This window comes from Crocodylus siamensis, chromosome 3 (genome assembly GCF_052110815.1).
Source record: "Crocodylus siamensis isolate JL-2025a chromosome 3, ASM5211081v1, whole genome shotgun sequence".
NCBI classification, from domain to species: Eukaryota; Metazoa; Chordata; order Crocodylia; family Crocodylidae; genus Crocodylus; species Crocodylus siamensis.
The window spans coordinates 210,444,702-210,463,124 of NC_143397.1; the positions used below are offsets into that span (position 1 = coordinate 210,444,702).

Here is an 18,423-nt window from a genome sequence, read left to right on the forward strand (position 1 = left end):
GGGTAGTTATGATTTGGGTAAGATTCCAATTAGAAATGTGGATGAGAGAGTCTGCAAGCATTATTAACAATCTCTGGGTGAAAATTATATTTAAACTTCTCAGTTGGTGTGTTCACAATTTAAAAGAAAATAGGATTGCATTACTGGAAGACATAATTTTAAGTATTGGACAGTTTTTTGCTATCCTGTTCAAAGATTGCATTCCAAATATAGTGATTAATTTGCCAAATACCTGCTTACAGGAAAGCAAGGCTTTGTTTGTGTAGGTAAGATTTATTTTGTGTATGCTTTTACTCCTGTACCATGCAAGAGGGTAATGTTTTATATTTGGAGAATAAATTCCTTGGCAAAGTTATAAAAAGTTTTTTTTCCTGAAAAGAAAGAAAAAAAAAATACCCCTACAGTGTGTTATACCAAGCTACTAATATAGAAAGTATGTGGAAAGGGAAATCACAGTTCTGTAAGAAGGCAACATTTTAAATTAAATTGACTAATGTCTATTAGTTGCTAGCTCCCAAGCCAGTGGTGGATTTAATGTAAATTGGAAAGGTGAGACTTTCAATTAAATTCTTTGTTTTATTTTTTAAAGTGAGCACTGCGTACTGTTTTTGGTTCGTAAGAATTTACTTTCCATTTAATAGAATTTAAAATAGAATCTCAGATTTAATCACTTTAAAGTATCCAGGCCATTCACTGACTTGAAGTCCTTGGTCCTGAAGCCACAACAATCTGCTCTGACTTTGTTGCCTAGCAGTTCATAGGAGTAACTGACCACTTAGCATTTGGGGGTGTCTTATGGAATTTCCACATGTCTGAACTCTAAGGTTGTTCTATGGCAGCCTCAAACTCTAAATTAGTTTTCAAATCAATTGATATACATTAATCATTCCTAAACATTTTGGAATGAAGGATCTGTGTCAATCCATGACATTTCTCATAGTCAACCTTTTATCAAAGTTCTGAATAGTGTAACTTGAGTGTTTCTGAAGTTGCACAGGACCTTAAATAATCCACAGACTAGTTTCCATAATCTTATGGATCACAGTTTGGGAGCCCATGTCACAGATGGAAAATGCCATATTTTTGTCCACAGTAATCTGTTCATTACGTTGTGAAAGTCAGCCCCTCTAACATGCTTTAAAATGCAACATGTTGGCTTTTGGTGTCTGATGTTCTTTTCTATTCATGGAATTCAGTAATAATAAATCAGTTAGGGCAGGGGTTCTCAAACTTTGTGATACCATGATCCCAAGTTCTGGATGGCAGCAGCAGGGAATGGGGAGCTCGCATGCAGCAGCTGCCACCACCATCCACCACTCTGAGGTGCTGCTGCACGCTGCTTCCCCACACTGCTACATGTACCCCCTGGGAAGCTTTCGACCCCATTTTAAGTTGCTTGTGACCCGCCTGGGGGTTATGACCCACATTTAGTGGTCTTTAGAAATTTTAGCAGGGATTGTTAATGAGGATATGAACCCATACTTAATATGTAATTTATCTTTTAAATAAAAAGTTGGAAATAATTGGGTCTGTTTAAAAAAACAAATTTTATCCAAATATCTTGAAGATACAGGATCAGTCCTTCCCCAAACTATGGTTCACAAAAGAATATACCTGAATTTTTTTTTAATTTTTGTTTTTTGTTTTTTGTTTTTTTTTAGTACAATATTCTAATGTGACAGGCAAATGAAAATTCTACTTCAAGGAAACTCTTTAAAGTTCCAAAATGTAGTTGTATTCGACATTAGAGACTTTGTATTAAAAAGTTTCCATAGATACAGAGATGCCTGTACTGAGCTAATCTAATAGCAAAGGTACTGGAATATGGGTGTCTATCCATCGCCATATGGCTATGTTGCTACATTGCTGTGCTTTAATATTTCCCTTTGGAAGTTCTAAAGCGTGGCACTATGGGTGGTTACTGCACTGTGCATGTGGCACAAGGGTAGAATTCACCACTACATTGCCATAGCAGCATGCTATACCCAGGGAGCGTGTTGCTATAGCAACACAGCTGGTGATCATGTGTAAACACATGTGAATGCTACATCACCATAGCACACCATACGGTGATGTAGAGTGTCACTACTTTGTTGTAGGGCAATGTGTAGATGCGCCCTGTGAGAGGCATCACCAAGGAAAGCTTGCTTTGCAAATTTAAAGGAGTTATTGCAATAGGAGGCGAAAATAACTATTGTCACTTTTTTACACATTTACAAGTCTAGCTATGGTTCTGCTGGTATGCTAAGCAATATCCTTGTGCTTTTTTTTGCTAATGCTCCCTCATATATCTGCTTCTACTTGTTATCTTATGTTATGGTGATAAATTCTTTGGGGACAAGTACTGACCTTTTGTTCTAGACCCTAGATCCATGTGGAGGGCTTGTAGGTATGCGATCATTACAAACAAATTATGATAATTAGGAAATAGTAAAAGCATATTAAAGTATTTTAGAGCCTAGGATAACCTGTTTAATTTCCTAAAATATTAATATTGCCACCAGCTTTTCCTTGAGTGTTATAGTTGAGTCTGAAATGCTTCAAATGTTTATTACAGTGAATAATGCTAAATAACAATTGACAGAGAAGCATGATAGAGAATTGATAGATTACAGCAGGGTTCCTCTAAGTGTCATGTAATTATGAAATGGCCCGTACATATTACAAAATATTTTAATTCTTTATCAAACTTCTTTCATTTTTATTCTTTTACACATGCACAGTTTTAGAGCAGGGGTGTACAACCCCTGACCTGAAGCTAAATCTGGCCAGCCACTAGAGCTGGGTCATCTGGTTCTGTCACTCCCCTGGGTGTGAGAATTTGGCAGCAGGGGAGCAGGCACACCACTCCCCTGCTGCCAAAGCCCAATCCTAGCATATGGGGCCAGGCAGAGAGCAGCACATGGCCCTGGGGCCTGCAAACAGATCCTTTAGTTACTCCTGGAGTCCATTAGTCTCACCAGCAGCAGAACAGGCACCCAGGCATCTCCATGGCTTTTCTGCATGAACTCTACTTCCCCTGGCAGGTGCCAGAGCACTAACTGCCTTCAGTCCCAGCCCTGGGGTTTATATGTGCCCAGGGCCCTGCCTTCTTCCAGTCAGTTGACGGGTCAGGTACTACCGAATTCCCTCATTAGCCTGCTGACACAGCAACCTGCACCTGTGGGGTTTCTGCCTGGCTCTTAGGGCCCCCTCTCTAGGCAGTTTCTGCCCTTAAAGGAGCAGGCATACCTTAGTGCCTTGCGATAGTAAGCTGGCTCCATATATTCATTGTTTATATATACTTTCTTCACAAAGCCAAGCACTGGATATAATATGTGAATTCCTAAGTTACATAATAGCTGTGTAGGATCATATACAGTATATGATACCTGGCTGGTGGTACCTGGCAGACTTTGCACCTGAGCGGATTCTGCCACCTTTAAAACTTTTAGTTATTCTGTATAATGGATTAAATTAAATTACTTTGAATGAAGTAGGCCATGACATGCTAAATAGATATGCTTTTAATATAAGCTCACCTGTGGAGCCATCTGTTGACTTGTCTTGTCACAGGGGTCAAGATGAGAGCAGAAGCTTTTTTTAAGTCCCCAAAACTAGTAATAATCCCCCATTCTCTTCTGCTTTGTGTTCAGTGATACTTTGCCTCCTCCCCTTCTCCACCCCCCATCCCTTGCCCACTACTGATGCTGTCCATGGTTGTCCTGGGGGCAGAGATCATGAGGGGCTCCATAGCTACGCCTGCCCATTCCAACCCAGCTCAGCCAGGGGCAGCAGCAGCAGCAGGCAGATGCCTCATCCTTGTTCATTCTCCCCAGGTGGTCACTGCCAGCTTGGGGAAAATGCACAAGTGAAGGGAACTTGTCTGCTGCTGCAGCTGTCTCTAATCTAGGTAAACCTGGCTCCATGTGCAGCCCAGCTGCAGCAGATGAGGAGCAGCTCTCTGGAGCTCCACCACCAGGGCAGCTGGATACCGCAACAGTAGAGAAGAGCTTGCCAGAGAATGGGAGGTGGGAAAGGAGGGAAAGTTTAGCTGAGCATAGACGGGAAGAAAAAGAGAGGGAAGATTTTTACTTGAGGAACTTAGAAATAGTCCCATGCTATTGCTCTGGTGGTACAATCTGCCCTGGTTTGGAATCCTGAATCCACCCATAGATGATACTTTCAAATCAATTATGTGAAATAATGAGGGAAAGTGGTTTTTTTGATTGATAGTAGAGGGTCCTTCTCATGGATACATGCTAGAGTACATCATATACAAATTCAAAGCTAGTCACAAGATTTCTATTTGTTTTGTTGTTTAAAGACTACTTTCAGAGTTTAGATGGAATGTGCTATGCAACTACAAAGTATTACTGTGTTTATGGATGTATTTATGGACACACACCATCCCTCAATGTTCCTTATAGATATCTATTATTCTACATATTGTGGCCTTAATTCTAGTCTGTTTGTGGCAGTTCATAATGAATATAATTGTTGTAGTTCAGTTTGCTTTTTTCCCCACAAATTATTAATGAAAATATTCAGGCAATATGTATTTTTTAACATCTGTATCCATTATCAACATAATAACATTTCTCTGTAGGACTATTATAGAATAATAGAAAATTGGGGTTGGAAAGGATCTCAAGAGGTCATCTGGTCCAACCCTTGGCTTAGATCAGAACCATCTTCAGGTAGATCGTTCCAGCCAAGGCTTTGTTGAGCCAGGTCTTAAAATCCTCCAAGGATGAAGATTCCACCACCTCTGGGTAACCCATTCCAGTTCTTCACCACCTTTTAGTGAGAGAGTTTTTTGTAATATCCACCATAAATCTCCCATGGTTAAGGTAGTTAAAGGCTGCTATCACATCTGTCCTCAGTCCTCTCTTCTGCAGACTAAATAAGCCCAGTTCCCTCAGCCTTTCTTCATAAATCATGTGCCTCAGCCCCCTAACAATTTTCATTGCCCTCTGCTGGACTCTCTCCAACTTGTCTGCATCCTTTCTGTAGAGGGATGCCCAAAACTGGAGACAGTACTTCAAATGTCACCTCAACTCTGCAGAATAGAGGGGAATAATTTAATCCAGTATGCTGTTAGTCTTCTTGGCAACAACAGCATACTATTGACTTGTATCCAGCTTATTGTCCACTGTAACCCCCAGGTCCTGTTCTGCAGAGATGCTGCTTTGCCAGTTGGTCTCAAGCCTAAGTACAGGACTTCCATCCTAAGTATGGGATTCTTCCATCCTAAGAATACTTTGCACTTGTCCTTGTTGAACCTCATGAGATTGCTTTTTTTGTCCCATTCCTCCAATTTGTCTAGGTCACTCTGAATCCTAGTCCAACCCTCCTGCATATGTATTACTCCCCTCCAGATTGGTGTCATCAGCAAACTTGCTGAGCATGGAACTCATCCAGATTGTTAATGAAGATATTGAACAAAACTGGCCCCAGGACTGACTCCTGGGGCACTCCATTTCATATCAGCTGGTCACAGATGATGTAGCATACCTGTGCTGGTGTTCTTCAGCATCCGGACAACCACAATTTATAGCCACTCACTACTCTTGTCCCACCACAACTTTGGTATAATCTTATGAGATAAGAGGCTGTACCTGATTTTTATGTGGCTGCAATTAGATCTCATCATAGTCTTCTGACAGGGTTCTTCTTCAGCTCCCTTCCTCCCGTACACCTTGCTCCCTTGCCTCCCTTTGATAAATTGAGCTGTTATTCTCTAGGTTATGGATCTTGAGAAGGGAACAAAAAACTAGTAAGCACCAAAAGAAAACAAACCAGACAATATATCTATCCCCAAAAAAGGGTTGTTGTTTCCCTTCTTCCAAATACCCTATCTTGTTTGAAGGGTGTGCACAGCTTTGGGTTTCACCTTCCCGGTCTGACGGTTCCCCACTCTTCAGCTTGAGCTTTACCTCAGTCTTCATCGTCCACCTAATTACACGCACTGAGTCACCTCCTCAAGGTGCCTCGTGCCAGGTTAAGGCCCAACCCAAAATCCAGTTTATGGTCCCCTAGCATAGCCCAAAAAAAACTTTAAGCCATCTTAGGTAAGGCTTTCCCCCATCTGGGACCCTGCTCCACAGTCAATGTTCACAGCAAAAAATGAAGAAAAAAACACCCTCCTTTAAGAGCATAGTTTATTTCCTCATAGCCTCTGGGGCCATCAGCCCTGAGCTGCTGCTGTCATCTGCTGCTTCCAGGCTCTCAGTCCTGTCATGGTCTTCACAAGCCCTACAGCTGGCTGGGCTGGGTAGCTGCAACCAGCATCTCTTCTGTGGCTTTCAGCTCCCTCTGTTGCTACTGTCTCTGACAGCCTGTAAATGCAACCCCCTGTTCTTCCACATGGCCTTTCCTTCTCCCTTAGCACGCTTCCCGCTAGCTTTTTATTTCTGGCTCTGGCCCTTTCTGGGCTCATCAGGTTCCCTGTTGACAGGACAACAGCTTCTTGTAGCTGGAGCTCATCTAGTGAGCTTTGGCACCCCTATGGAGCTGCCAGCATGTCTCCAGGAAGGGTGTGCCTCATAGCCAGGGTAGCTGTGTTCCCTGATTGTTCCTGCCATGTAAGTTACTGATCTTGCTCCAATTCCTATCACACCAGCTGCCTACTAGATCTCGAGCCATTGATTGCTACCTATTGAGCCCGATGATCCAGCCAGCTTTTTATCCACCTCACAGTCCATTCATCCAACCCATACTTCCTTAACTTGCTAGTAAGGCTGCTGTGAGAGACTGCATCAAAAGGCTTGCTAAAGTCACAGTATATCACATCCACTTCTCTCCCTGCATCCACAGTGCCATTCATCTGATCACAGAAGGCAATAAGTTTGGTTAGGCATCACTTGCCCTTGGTGAATCCATTCTGACTGTTGCTAACCACCAGAGATCCTGGTTTTCTCTGATTTTAAAAAAGGTCCAATTTACAGATAGAAAAAAGTAACCCCATATCCACATTTGTCCACGATTAAAATGAAACACCACTATCTATATAGATATATGGATAGTGGTGTTATATAGATACATAGATACATAGTGGTGTTTCATTTTAACCATGGAAAATGTGGACTTAGGTTACTTTTTTATATCCGAACACTGGGCTTTTTTTTTTTTAATCTGAGAAAACTAGGATCCCTGCTAATCACTATCTTCTCCTCCAAGTGCTTAGGAATGGATTCCTTGAAGATCTGCTCCATGATTTTTCCAGTGACTGAGATGAAGCTGACTTTAGTTCCCTGGATCTTCCTTCTTCCCTCTTTTAAAGCTGGGCACCATATTTCCCCTTTTCCAATCATCCAGGACCTCCCTCAATTGCCATGAGTTTTCAAAGACAATGGCCAGCAGCTCTGCAATCGTATCAGCCAATTCCCTCAGCATCCTCATATGCATTGCATCCAGCCCCACAGACTTGTACACATCCAGCTTTTCTAAAAAGTCCCAGATTAAGGACAATAAGAAGTCCATCTTTAAATACATAGGGGGTATAAAGAAGGTTCCAGGTAACATGGGGCCCCTGCAGGACATGCTAGGAAATTTTGTCATCACACCAGATGACAAAGCCAACATATTGTTTGCCTCCATCTTCCTAAGCAGGGACCGGAACAGTCACCCCCCTGCTGGGCCCCCCTCAGACTCCAGGGGAGGCACACCTAGGCCAAGGGTTAGTGAGGAACTAGTTAAGGAACTTCTGGAGGGACTGGATGTATTCAAGTCAGCCAGTCCAGACGATCTCCACCCTAGAGTACTAAAGGAATTGGCTGAGGTCATTGCGGGACCCCTGGCACAGCTTTACAAGCACTCGTGGTGCTCTGGTGTGGTGCCAGAGGACTGGAAGAGGCCCAACATGGTTCCCATCTTCAAAAAGGGGAAGAAGGAGGACCCGAGAAACTATAGGCCAGTTAGTCTTACCTCGATCCTGGGCAAGCTTTTTGAGAAAATTATTCTGGCACATATCCACAAGGGGCCAGCAGGGGAGGTCATGCTTAGGGGCAACCAACATGGGTTCATCAGTGGCAGGTCCTGTCAGACCAACCTGGTGGCCTTCTATGATCAGATCACCAAATCATTAGATGCAGGGGTAGCAGTGGACATAGTGTTCCTGGACTTTCGGAAGGCCTTTGACACTGTCTGTCATCCTGTTCTCCTTAAGAAACTGGGGGACTGTGGTGTTGACACCCACACAGTTAATTGGGTTGCCAACTGGCTGGTGGGCCACACCCAGAGGGTGGTAGTGGATGGGCCATTTTCAGCCTGGAGGGATGTGGGCAGTGGGGTTCTGCAGGGCTCCGTCCTCGGGCCTGAACTGTTCAACATCTTCATCAGCAACTTGGACAAGGGGGTAAAAAGCACTCTCTTCACATTTGCTGGTGACACTAAGATGTGGGGGGATGTGGGCCCACTAGAATGGAGGAATAGGCTGCAATCAGACCTAGACAGGTTACAGGGGTGGGCGGATGAGAATAGAATGGGATTCAACGCTGACAAGTGCAAAGTGATGCACCTGGGGAGGAACAATTGGCACCATACCTACAGGCTGGGGAACTCCCTTCTTCTCAGTACAGAGGCAGAAAAGGATCTTGGAGTCATCATTGACTCCAAGATGAACATGGGCTGGCAGTGTGGGGATGCAGTCAGGAAGGCCAACCGTACCTTGTCATGCATCCACAGATGCATCTCAAGCAGGTCCAAGGAGGTGATCCTCCCCCTCTATGCAGCACTGGTCAGGCCGCAGCTGGAGTACTGCATCCAGTTCTGGGCGCCGCACTTCAAGAGGGATGTGGACAGCATGGAGAGGGTCCAGAGGAGGGCCACTCGCATGATCAGGGGACAGCAGAGAAGGCCTTATGAGGAGAGGCTACGGGACCTGAACCTGCTTAGCCTCCACAAGAGAAGGCTGAGTGGGGATCTAGTGGCCTGTTACAAACTAGTCAGAGGGGATCAGCAGGCACAGGGGAAGTCCCTGTTCCCCCGAGCACTGCCAGGAGTGACCAGGAATAACGGTCACAAGCTGGCAGAGGGTAGATTTAGGCTAGATATCAGGAGGCGCTACTTGACGGTCAGGGCAGCTACGGTCTGGAACCAACTTCCAAGAGAAGTGGTGCTGGCTCCTATCCTGAGGGTCTTTAAGAGGAGGTTAGATGTACACCTTGCTGGGCTCGTTTGACCCCAGTACTCTTTCCTGCCATGGCAGGGGGTCGGACTCGATGATCTACTTAGGTCCCTTCCAGCCCTAGAAACTATGAAACCTGTTCTTTTACTGAGGGCAAACTGTGCTGCTCAATGCAATAGTCTGAGAAGATCAAGGTAAAAAAGGCATTAAATACTTCCGCCTTTCCAACCTGTTACTAGGTTGCCTCCCCCATTCAGTTTAGGACCCACAAAAATTTTTTTTTTCCTCTTAAAAAACAAAAAACAACAAAAAAGCATCCTAGGAATTGATATGCAATAGATTGTCTTGAGAAAAGTTTAAACACTGATTTACACAGTAACTTCTGATTAAATTGAAAACAAAGGTTCTCCATGTGGTAGAAAGGTCACAAATGTAGCTGATTATGTTGTTATTGTGGTTATTACCTATCAGTAATGGAAAGAATGATCTAAAATTGAAATAATTACATAGTTCAGATTTCTGTTAGCAACATCAAATACTGGATGCTTTACTGATATTGTAGCCTGCTTGCTTGCCTGATGTGAGGTACATTAGTGATAAATGTTACTTATTTTTCCTAGTGCCTCTTCAAATTATCCTTTTCTTCAGTCTTTTATGGCTTACCAGCAGTATTCCAACATATTACCATTCTCACCAATCAATTCACCTTTGGCTTGTGTTCAATAGCCTGCTTCCCCAAGTCTGAAAGTTATTTTACATTCTTTTTCTTTGCTTCTAATTCAACATTCATTGTGTATAATTGCTGGGTAGAAAGATGATTACACTGCAAAGAATTACAATCAAACTTGGCTTGTTAGTGTATAAAGCTCTGGTTGTTAATCACAATCATTTAAGCAGTACTAACCCTTACTAAACACAGATGGCATGTTGTTATCATTTGGAGCTACCCAAATCAGACGTTGTTGATAAATTCCAGAAAGGACTTTCCTGTAGTTTTTCTCATACTGCTTCTCTTCTGTAACACTGAATAATATCTGTTGAGTTTGATAGCCTCTCACACACTTAGGATAAACTCATGAATGTCATACAGCTGTAGTGTCTCATTCAAATAAAAATGCATATTTTTTCCACTGGAAATGAAGAGTCTAAACATACAACCCAGGGTGAATACAAAGAGGAAATTAGTATGGAAGAACAGTCAGTGTAAACAGGAAGTTGACTTGATTAACATCAGTGAAAAGTATGTTAATATATGTGCATATTTGACTTTAGAGAGACTTTTTTTTCAAGCTTGATTGGTAATGGGAGTTTGAAAAGGTCCTATATAGTCATGCTGCGGTAGAGAACCTTTTGGGAGTGCTAAGGTCTAGTGAGTTTCAGTAGGCCATAAAATAAGTAGCTGCCTGTTGTCTTTTCCAGTGTTACTGACCTAAATAAAACCCAGCTACTGTGCATCAAATAGTAGAACAAATCATAGCATCAGTGTCAAGCCCTGAGGCAAGGATTTTTAATAAGAATGATGAAATACGTGATACAGCACTGCCATCCACTTTAAAACATCTTGCATTACTTCAAAACAGACACTGGGACAATAATATCAAATGTGTAAATGTAGAAAAAATGAATTGTTACATCAGAGTGAAGAAGACTCTTAAAGAGGCAATGTAACTGAGTGGCATGAGCTCTGAAAACCGGATGCTCCTCATTGTTAATTTTGGCTGTTTTGCTGTTTTCCTGTAGTCTTTCCTTCCTGCCTTAGTTTCTCCATCTATAAAATGGAGATTAGACTTTAGTTTGCCTTACTCACATGGGGTTCTTGCAGACATAAAATAAATAAAAGCAGCGCTTTACTTTAAACTCTGCACATTCCCAAGCCAAGCCCTGCACATGCCCAGAAGACACAGCGTGTTACTTCAACCCAGCATGCCTGATGTCTGTAAAGACAAGGTGCTTTAGTGGAGGGTTTTTTTGGTGCTTTTATCTAATATCTGATTAAATCAGTTTTAGCTAAAAGCACCCAACAGCCCTGCTGAAGCGTCTGATCTATACAGACACTGCACAACCAGGTTGAAGGTAACATGCTGCTTCTTCCAGTAAAATGCGTTTGTGCATTTTTCAAGCAGCCATGACGTTTCATTTTTAAATTGTTAGTTATTTCACATGAATGCTAAGGAATAGGAAAACAGTTCTCAGTTGCTTGCTAAGGGGCACACTATACCTGGCCTGAGGGATAATGACAATGCTGGAGAAAGAGGATAAAGTCTGGTGCACGCACATTCTCTTAGTTTTCAAAGCCAAGGGACTCTCCAAGGATGCCTAGCATCATAAAGGAGCAGAGAGAGTGGAGTCCAGGGCAGAGGCAGTTCAAGGAGGCAGTCTCCTGCACTAAGTAAAGCACAAGTATCATTGAGTTAGTGCTGATCCTCAGCGCATGAACCTCAGGCATACAAGATGCAGTGAAAAGCAAACATGTCAGTATCCTGCATGCCTTCACAACTGCTATGGGTAAAGGCATAGGGCACAGAGCATACCTTAACCAGGTCACATTACTTTAGTGTAGTTCTTAGCATATAGTTAGAATGAATTTAGAAATTTTGAATTGGGCAGAACAACGAATTCAACATGAGTCTTCCACATCCAGGATTAGTGCCCGAGTCAGTGGGCTATTTATTGTCTGTTTGTTCAGGTGCACAATCTCTCTTCTCTTTCTCTGTAGATTCCAGGAAGAAAAAATAAAATGTCCGAATACAGAATGGGAAATACATGAAAGTAGAATATCAAATGTGTGATTACGTGAAAATGCCCATGTCTAATTATAGCCCCAACATGAATCAGACAGTATTAGTCCTCTAGCCATATCAATCTATCAGCTGCCCGTGGACCAATTTACCATTTTTCCACAATATACAGTTCTGGTTCCAAATCATCATAAGTTGCAGTCTAGATTTTGGTTGTATGGCATTTTTAGAGAAGATCTTCTTGTCTGTATCCTGAAATAATTTGCTGCAAAGCAGGAAATTTTCTACTTAAACTGACTAGAGAGGTAAATAGAAGTTTTTTGATTGAGCAGATCTTATCACTGACCACCTCAATCTTGACCATCCTGAACTGTGTATTTACCTTGGAGGACTGTGTTTCATAAATAGAGTGCACCAGATGGCTTTTGATTAAATTTATTCAAACTTAAGTCAGAGGGCCATATTGTTTGCAGAATTCTCGGAAGGGGCTACAGGGCAAGCTGTTTCTAGCCAGAGGGTACATTTGTGCATTTCTAGCTGTTTTTTTAGATGATTAATAAGGAATGTAGGGATCCTGAGGGTTCAATTGGTTTCTGATTCTTCCTTGTACAATGTACTAAGAAGTGACAAATAGAGGGCCATTCTCTGGAGCTCTGTTCATTTGTCTCCCATTATTCCTTGCTACAGACTTCAAGATGGTACTTGATAGGGACTGTCACTATTTAAGGAGAATCATTCTTTTCATTTCCAGAACTGAGGTAACTAGTCACCTAAAGTAGAAGTTATCTGAACAATCTCTCAAGGAAAGAATAGTTATTTAACCTGCAGTAACTATGTCAGTATGTGTTGCCCACATAAATTTCATGTTTTATCTTCCTTCTACACTAATTCAGAGTCTTCTTCATCTCCAGTTTTTACTGGCGAAGTAATTCAGTGATATTTCAGGATGTGCAACCCTCTATGCTCTTAACTATGGTGGTTATGAGGGCATGCCCATTCAGAAGGATCAGATCTCATGGGTCTTTGCAATATCCATACCTACAGAGGAGTCTGTATGGACATTGCCTCTGAAGGAACCACAGTTGTTGCAGGGCAAGTAAGCAGTCTTTCTGATGGTTCACCCTGTTGGTGGATTTACACATCCCTCCTGATACAGTGGTGAGCTGAAAGGCACAAATGAACTTCAAATGGGGTATGATTACCACAGAGGGGTCTAGGAAAGATGTAGCTAGTGCTGGACACAAAAGTTTCTTTTCTCTGTATACTAGGTATTTTTTTGTTGCATTCTGGTGATTTTTCTTGCAGTCTCCTTTTGACTAGGAGAAGGGGTCTTCTCAGATTTAATTCACTGTCTTTAATCCTAACATCTTCCCACCATCCAGGAGCAAATGTATATGTTGCCCTAGACTAGGGTGGCCAACCAGTGGCACATATGCCATGAGTGGCACAGGCAACTTCTGTCTGTGACACATGGAAGAATAGGGTGGGGGCAAGCAGCACAGTGGCAGATAGGTCAGAAAGCTGAGCAGCAGATTGAGCAGGGGAAGTGACACAGGGAGAAAATAGGTCTATTTTGTAGCACACCTTGCAAAAAGGTTGGCATCCCCACAGTCCTGGATCATACTTTAACTAGTGGGATATCAAGATAAATTCTAACCTTTTAGCACAGGATTTGCAATTAAACTCCTTGAAATTGAGTTTGTCTATGGCAAGAAGTGCAATGTGCCATTTTTCAAATTAAATTAATGTGTTGCTTTCATTAATTGACCTCCTTTAGATTAATTTTCAAACTTTACATATTTATTTAATCTTAATACCTTCTGATTTATTCATGAAATGTTGCTTGCCTATGCCTTGAAATAGCCTTTGTCTATTCAAGCATTTTCAGTGAGTGATTCTTTATCCCAAGTTTTTAATGAGGTTTCTTTATATATGTTTTTTTTTAAATAAAAAATCATGTCTTTGGGGTGTTCATTAATTTAGCATTAGAAACCATGACTGTTGAGAGAAAATTTGTCAATTTAAAGTTCCACTGTAGGTCACCAAATATCATTCCAATAAAAATGAAATTTGCATGCAATGCTTCATTTGTAAGCAATGTTTGTTTGTCTTCACTAGCATTTATTACTGTGATCAAGAAGCTGAAATAATCTGCATATTATGCAAACCATTCCCTTCCATATGAAAGTTTTTGGTACTTTTTATATTAGGAAAGTAAGATGAATGAAAAGGGCTGATGTCAGGCAGAATGAAACAGAACTGAATCTTGTCACAAGAAATTTTTGTTGCTGCCATTACAGGTAACTAACCTATTTCAGGCAATTAGAGGTTCTGATACATAGGGGTGCATCACTGAAATATGGCTTTATTATCAGTGACTTAAACAGAATGAAGGATCGCTTTATTAGCTTCCTGGTTAATTGAGTTATTGCCCACACTACCAATGTAACCATAAGGTTCTGTAGCTGTACTGGTGCTGAAGCAAGTGCTGGTTTAATAATGAAATGAGCTTTTAGCCAGAGAATTTCAGCTGGGAAAGGTTAGCTCATCTGGGAACAGAATGTTAACAGTACATGTAGCTTCACAGTCACAAGCATGAAACTACTGAAGTGGGAAAAGGTCATGTTATTATTTGCAGCAAATTGTCAAAATCATTGTGTTTCCATGATATCTATGAAGAAAACCTTGTCAGGCTTGTGACCAAGACTTCTTTGAGGAAAGATAAGCGGATGATAATTAAACCTAGTCGGATGATAATTAAACCTAGTAAAAATACTTTAATTTGTCATGCACTATTGCCAAACATACAAAGTATTTCTAAAAATTACATCTTCTATCACAGCCGACTATCAAATGCTTTTGTCAGGTCAATTAACGTCATGTACAAGTTGGAGTTCTGCTCCTGGCATTTCTCTTGAAGTTAACAAGCTTCAAACACCATGTTTGTGGTCCCTTGTCCTTTCCTGAAGACACACTGATTCTCAGGCAGGAGCCCTTGCTCCGTGTGTGGCACAAGGTCATTCAGCAGAATTCTGGTGAGCAATTGACAGCAAGGAGATGTCCTGGTGTTTGTCTTAGATTTGTCTTTTGCCTTTCCATTTGCACAAGTGGGTAATGGATGCATCCTTGTAGTCCTGGGTTATAGTTCCTTGAGTCCACACTGACTGGAAGAATTCAGTCAGTTTCAGAGCCGTGTGTGAGCCTCTGGCCTTGTAGACCTCTGCTGGTATAACATCTGCTTCAGGTGGTTTACCATTTGACAGCAGGTTAATTGCTTTAACCCCTGGTTAAATATGTGGCTTCAAGTTAAATAAGCTATTCATGGAAGTAAGACCTACTTTTATAAGTAAGGGCTCCCTGGACTGAGCCATTATTTAAAAAAAAACAGGGCTTGGTAGATGGGCAGCAGCAAACAAGATTTTTACAAGCAAGTTTATCCTTTTTACATAACTGTTTATCATTAAAAGGCTTTAATAATTAAAATCACTTCATCATTGTTTAAAATAATAAGTGCTAAACAAGTGCCTGTCTCCCTCCTTAATATACCATCTTCCATTCTCTTAAATTGTTACACGTATTTTTCCTGTTTTGTTCCAAGTTATGATGTAAGGTTTTTGTAAGTCTTATCCTTAATATAAGTTTGTGCTGCTGTTTGGACAGTATAGTACCAAGCTCTGTAAGGACCTCTAAATACTACAAAAAGTGAAGTGGTGAATCCGGTTTATGCACCAATTACAGAAATTTCAAATAAAAAATGCTTGAAAAGAACGTGTGCTATTAAAGGAGGTGGAAAAGAATAGTTTAGACATTTTAAACACCACAGAATAAGCATACCTGGGAGCTTTACGGGCAGGAATTGAAGCTTCTCTTTCCCCAAATATGATTAATTTAAAGCTACTTAATTGCACATTTTGCTCCAATTATTATAGATATTTTTATTTAGGCACGAACTGAAAACATAATTGTTTCATTTAGGCACTTAGGGTAAAAGGTGACTGAAAGTACGTTTGTGGTGGTGAAAAATATTGTGGCCATGGTCTCAAGGGTTTTAGAACTAATGTAGATGTTTCCACTTCATTGCATTCTATAGAACAGAGTCTTATCTGTCTGCATTAATGAATAGATACCCTTCCAGAAGTCATGCTACTGGTTATATCCTAATGATGACACAATTAGAAAGTAGAAATAGCTTTTAGTGAGAGGAAGCGCCTATAGCTGTAACCCACAAGTTCCTCACTTGGACTGCACAAATCCAGAATTACTGAAGCATGAATAGATAAACTGCATCATTATAGAAGATGTCAAGATAATAATAGTGATGGTCTATATTTTTTGGACTATACTCTTTTACTTCAGTTGTTGAATGAATGCAGGTTTTCAGATGCATTGGGTGTAGCCGTGTTGGTCTAAGGACATAGGCAGACAAGGTTCTTTGGGTAAATCTGATATCTTTTACTAGACCAAGTAAAATAGTTGAAGAAATTCTTCTTTGCAAGCTTTCAGGTACAAACACCCTTCTTCAGGCAGAGGAAGCATCTTCAATTGTTTTGTGCTCTTCCTGGATAGGATAGAATAGAAGCCAGAGGCCACTTTGCAAAAATGTCAGTTAGTGAAGATGCAAATTGAGGCAATCAATGGGTGAGAAAGGGACAGGTAGGACAGGTAGGAGGGATGGAGGGACAGGTAGGAGGGATGGAGGAGAGGGAATGTAGAGCTGGTAATAAGATGTAGCAGGTAAATAGTAGAGAGGTTATCTGGGGTTAGGTTATAATGCACCATAAATCCAATCCATAGTCCATGACTTTTTTGTATCCAGTAGATTGATGAAGTGAAGTTTGTAGGCTTGTCTGCAAAAGGTGTTTTGTAAATTCCCTTTGAGGATTAGAACTGAGAGATTAGAGAGAGAGTAGTTTTCTTGTGAGAAATGTGCCACCACAGGTAATTGGGTATTTTTGTCTTTGATAGATTTTCAGTTTGTGTTCATTCTGGTATGCAGTTATTGTTCAGTTTCTCCTATGTAATCTCCCTCAGGACATGTAGTACACGGGATGAGATGCATAACATTTCTGGAGGTGCAGGTGTAAGATCCAGGAATGTGTATGGTTCTGTTGCAGGGTGTAGTAATTGTGGGGGTGACAGAGATATGTTGGCAGGTCTTACATTTCTGTTCATGGCATGGTCTGGATCCATTTGGTGCGTTTTGGCCCACAGGGAGTTTGCTTCTGGTGATGAGGTTGACAAGGTTCTGTGCTGGTTTAAAGGCTAGGATGGGTGGCTCTAGGAAGATCTCTTTAAGCACTGGGATTTTCTTCTAGTATGGGTTGCAATTGTTTGAGGACTTTCCATATAGGTTCCAGGGAGGGATGATATGTTGTAACTAGTGATATGTGAGTCATGGGGATTTTCTTTTTCTACTGCAGCAGTTCTTTATGTGGTACCCAAGTGGCTCTTTCAAAACTATGATCTATCTCTCAGAGGAATTTCCTTTTGAGATTTGTGAGATGACAATCACAGCTGTTCTCATCACTGCAAATTTGGTGGTATCGAAGGGCTTGGCTGTATATTACATCTTACTTGGTGTGTTTAAGGTGGTTGCTGGTTCTGTGCACATACGTATATTGGTCTGTGGGTTTCTTGTATATAGTGTTCTGTATTTTGCCATTCTATATAGTGGTCACAGTGTCTAAAAAGGAAATGTTGGAGCTGGAGTATGCAAGAGGGAGTCTGATGGAGGGGTGATGATGAATTTGTTATGGAAATCAATCAGAGATTGCAAGTTTTCAGTCCAAATGATGGTATAATCAATATCTCTTAATCTCTTAGCAAGGGTTTGATGGCTCAGTCCTTGTGGAATTCTTCTTCCAGGTGACTCATAAAAAGGTTGGCATATTGTGGGGCCATATTGGTACCCATTGCTGTGCCCATGGTCCGGAGGAAGTGTTGGTTATTGTAAGTGAAATTGTTGTGTGGGAGGATGAAGTGTATAAGTTCAGTACCATCTTTAGGTCTGTACTCTGAGTTGTAATCCTGATTTTTGTAGATATGTAAGGCAGCCTTAGATGCCATCCTGGTGTGAGACATTGATATATAAGCTGGTAACATCCAAGGAGCCTAGGAAGCTGTTGCTGAGAAGGTGATCTGTTTTTAAGTTTGCATAGAAAGTCTGTTGTGTCTTGGACAAAACTCGATCTTTCTGATGTTTATGATGGTTCCTCAAATGGAGGTTGGAAGATGGTACATACAAAGCTGAAATTGAGTTCTGTAAGCAGCTTTAACCTTATGATTAATGTCTTTAATATGTTTTTAGGAAAAGATATTTGGTTTGGGGAAATAATAGTAATAAAATTCATTCTCAAAGATTGGGAAATAATAAATTGTGTAGAATTATTGTGTTGACCAGAAAGTCTAACATAGATTTAAGAACAAAATTTTAAATAAAATGGCAAGGCCCATAGCAGAAAAAATAGGTAAGGAAAGTTGTAGCTTGAGTGGGGTCCATCAAAGATAGTATGACTGGTATAAAGAGTACAAAACAGATGATGCATGTTCTGTTTTTTAGCAGCAGGACAATACTAA

General features: G+C 41.2%; 1 protein-coding gene and 1 long non-coding RNA gene across 8 annotated transcripts in view; one reads left to right on the forward strand and one right to left on the reverse strand.

Moving 5' to 3' along the window:
* The window catches only part of RALYL (RALY RNA binding protein like), a 709,413-nt gene that overhangs the window by 267,032 nt on the left and 423,958 nt on the right, over positions 1-18,423 (forward strand). The gene's annotated exons all lie outside the window — the stretch shown is intronic.
* LOC149869403 (uncharacterized) overlaps positions 1-18,423 on the reverse strand; it is a 52,511-nt gene that overhangs the window by 22,757 nt on the left and 11,331 nt on the right. Inside the window, exon 4 of the long non-coding RNA XR_016441471.1 lies at positions 5,601-5,735. This is a non-coding gene — a long non-coding RNA (uncharacterized LOC149869403). The remainder of the gene's footprint in view (positions 1-5,600; positions 5,736-18,423) is intronic.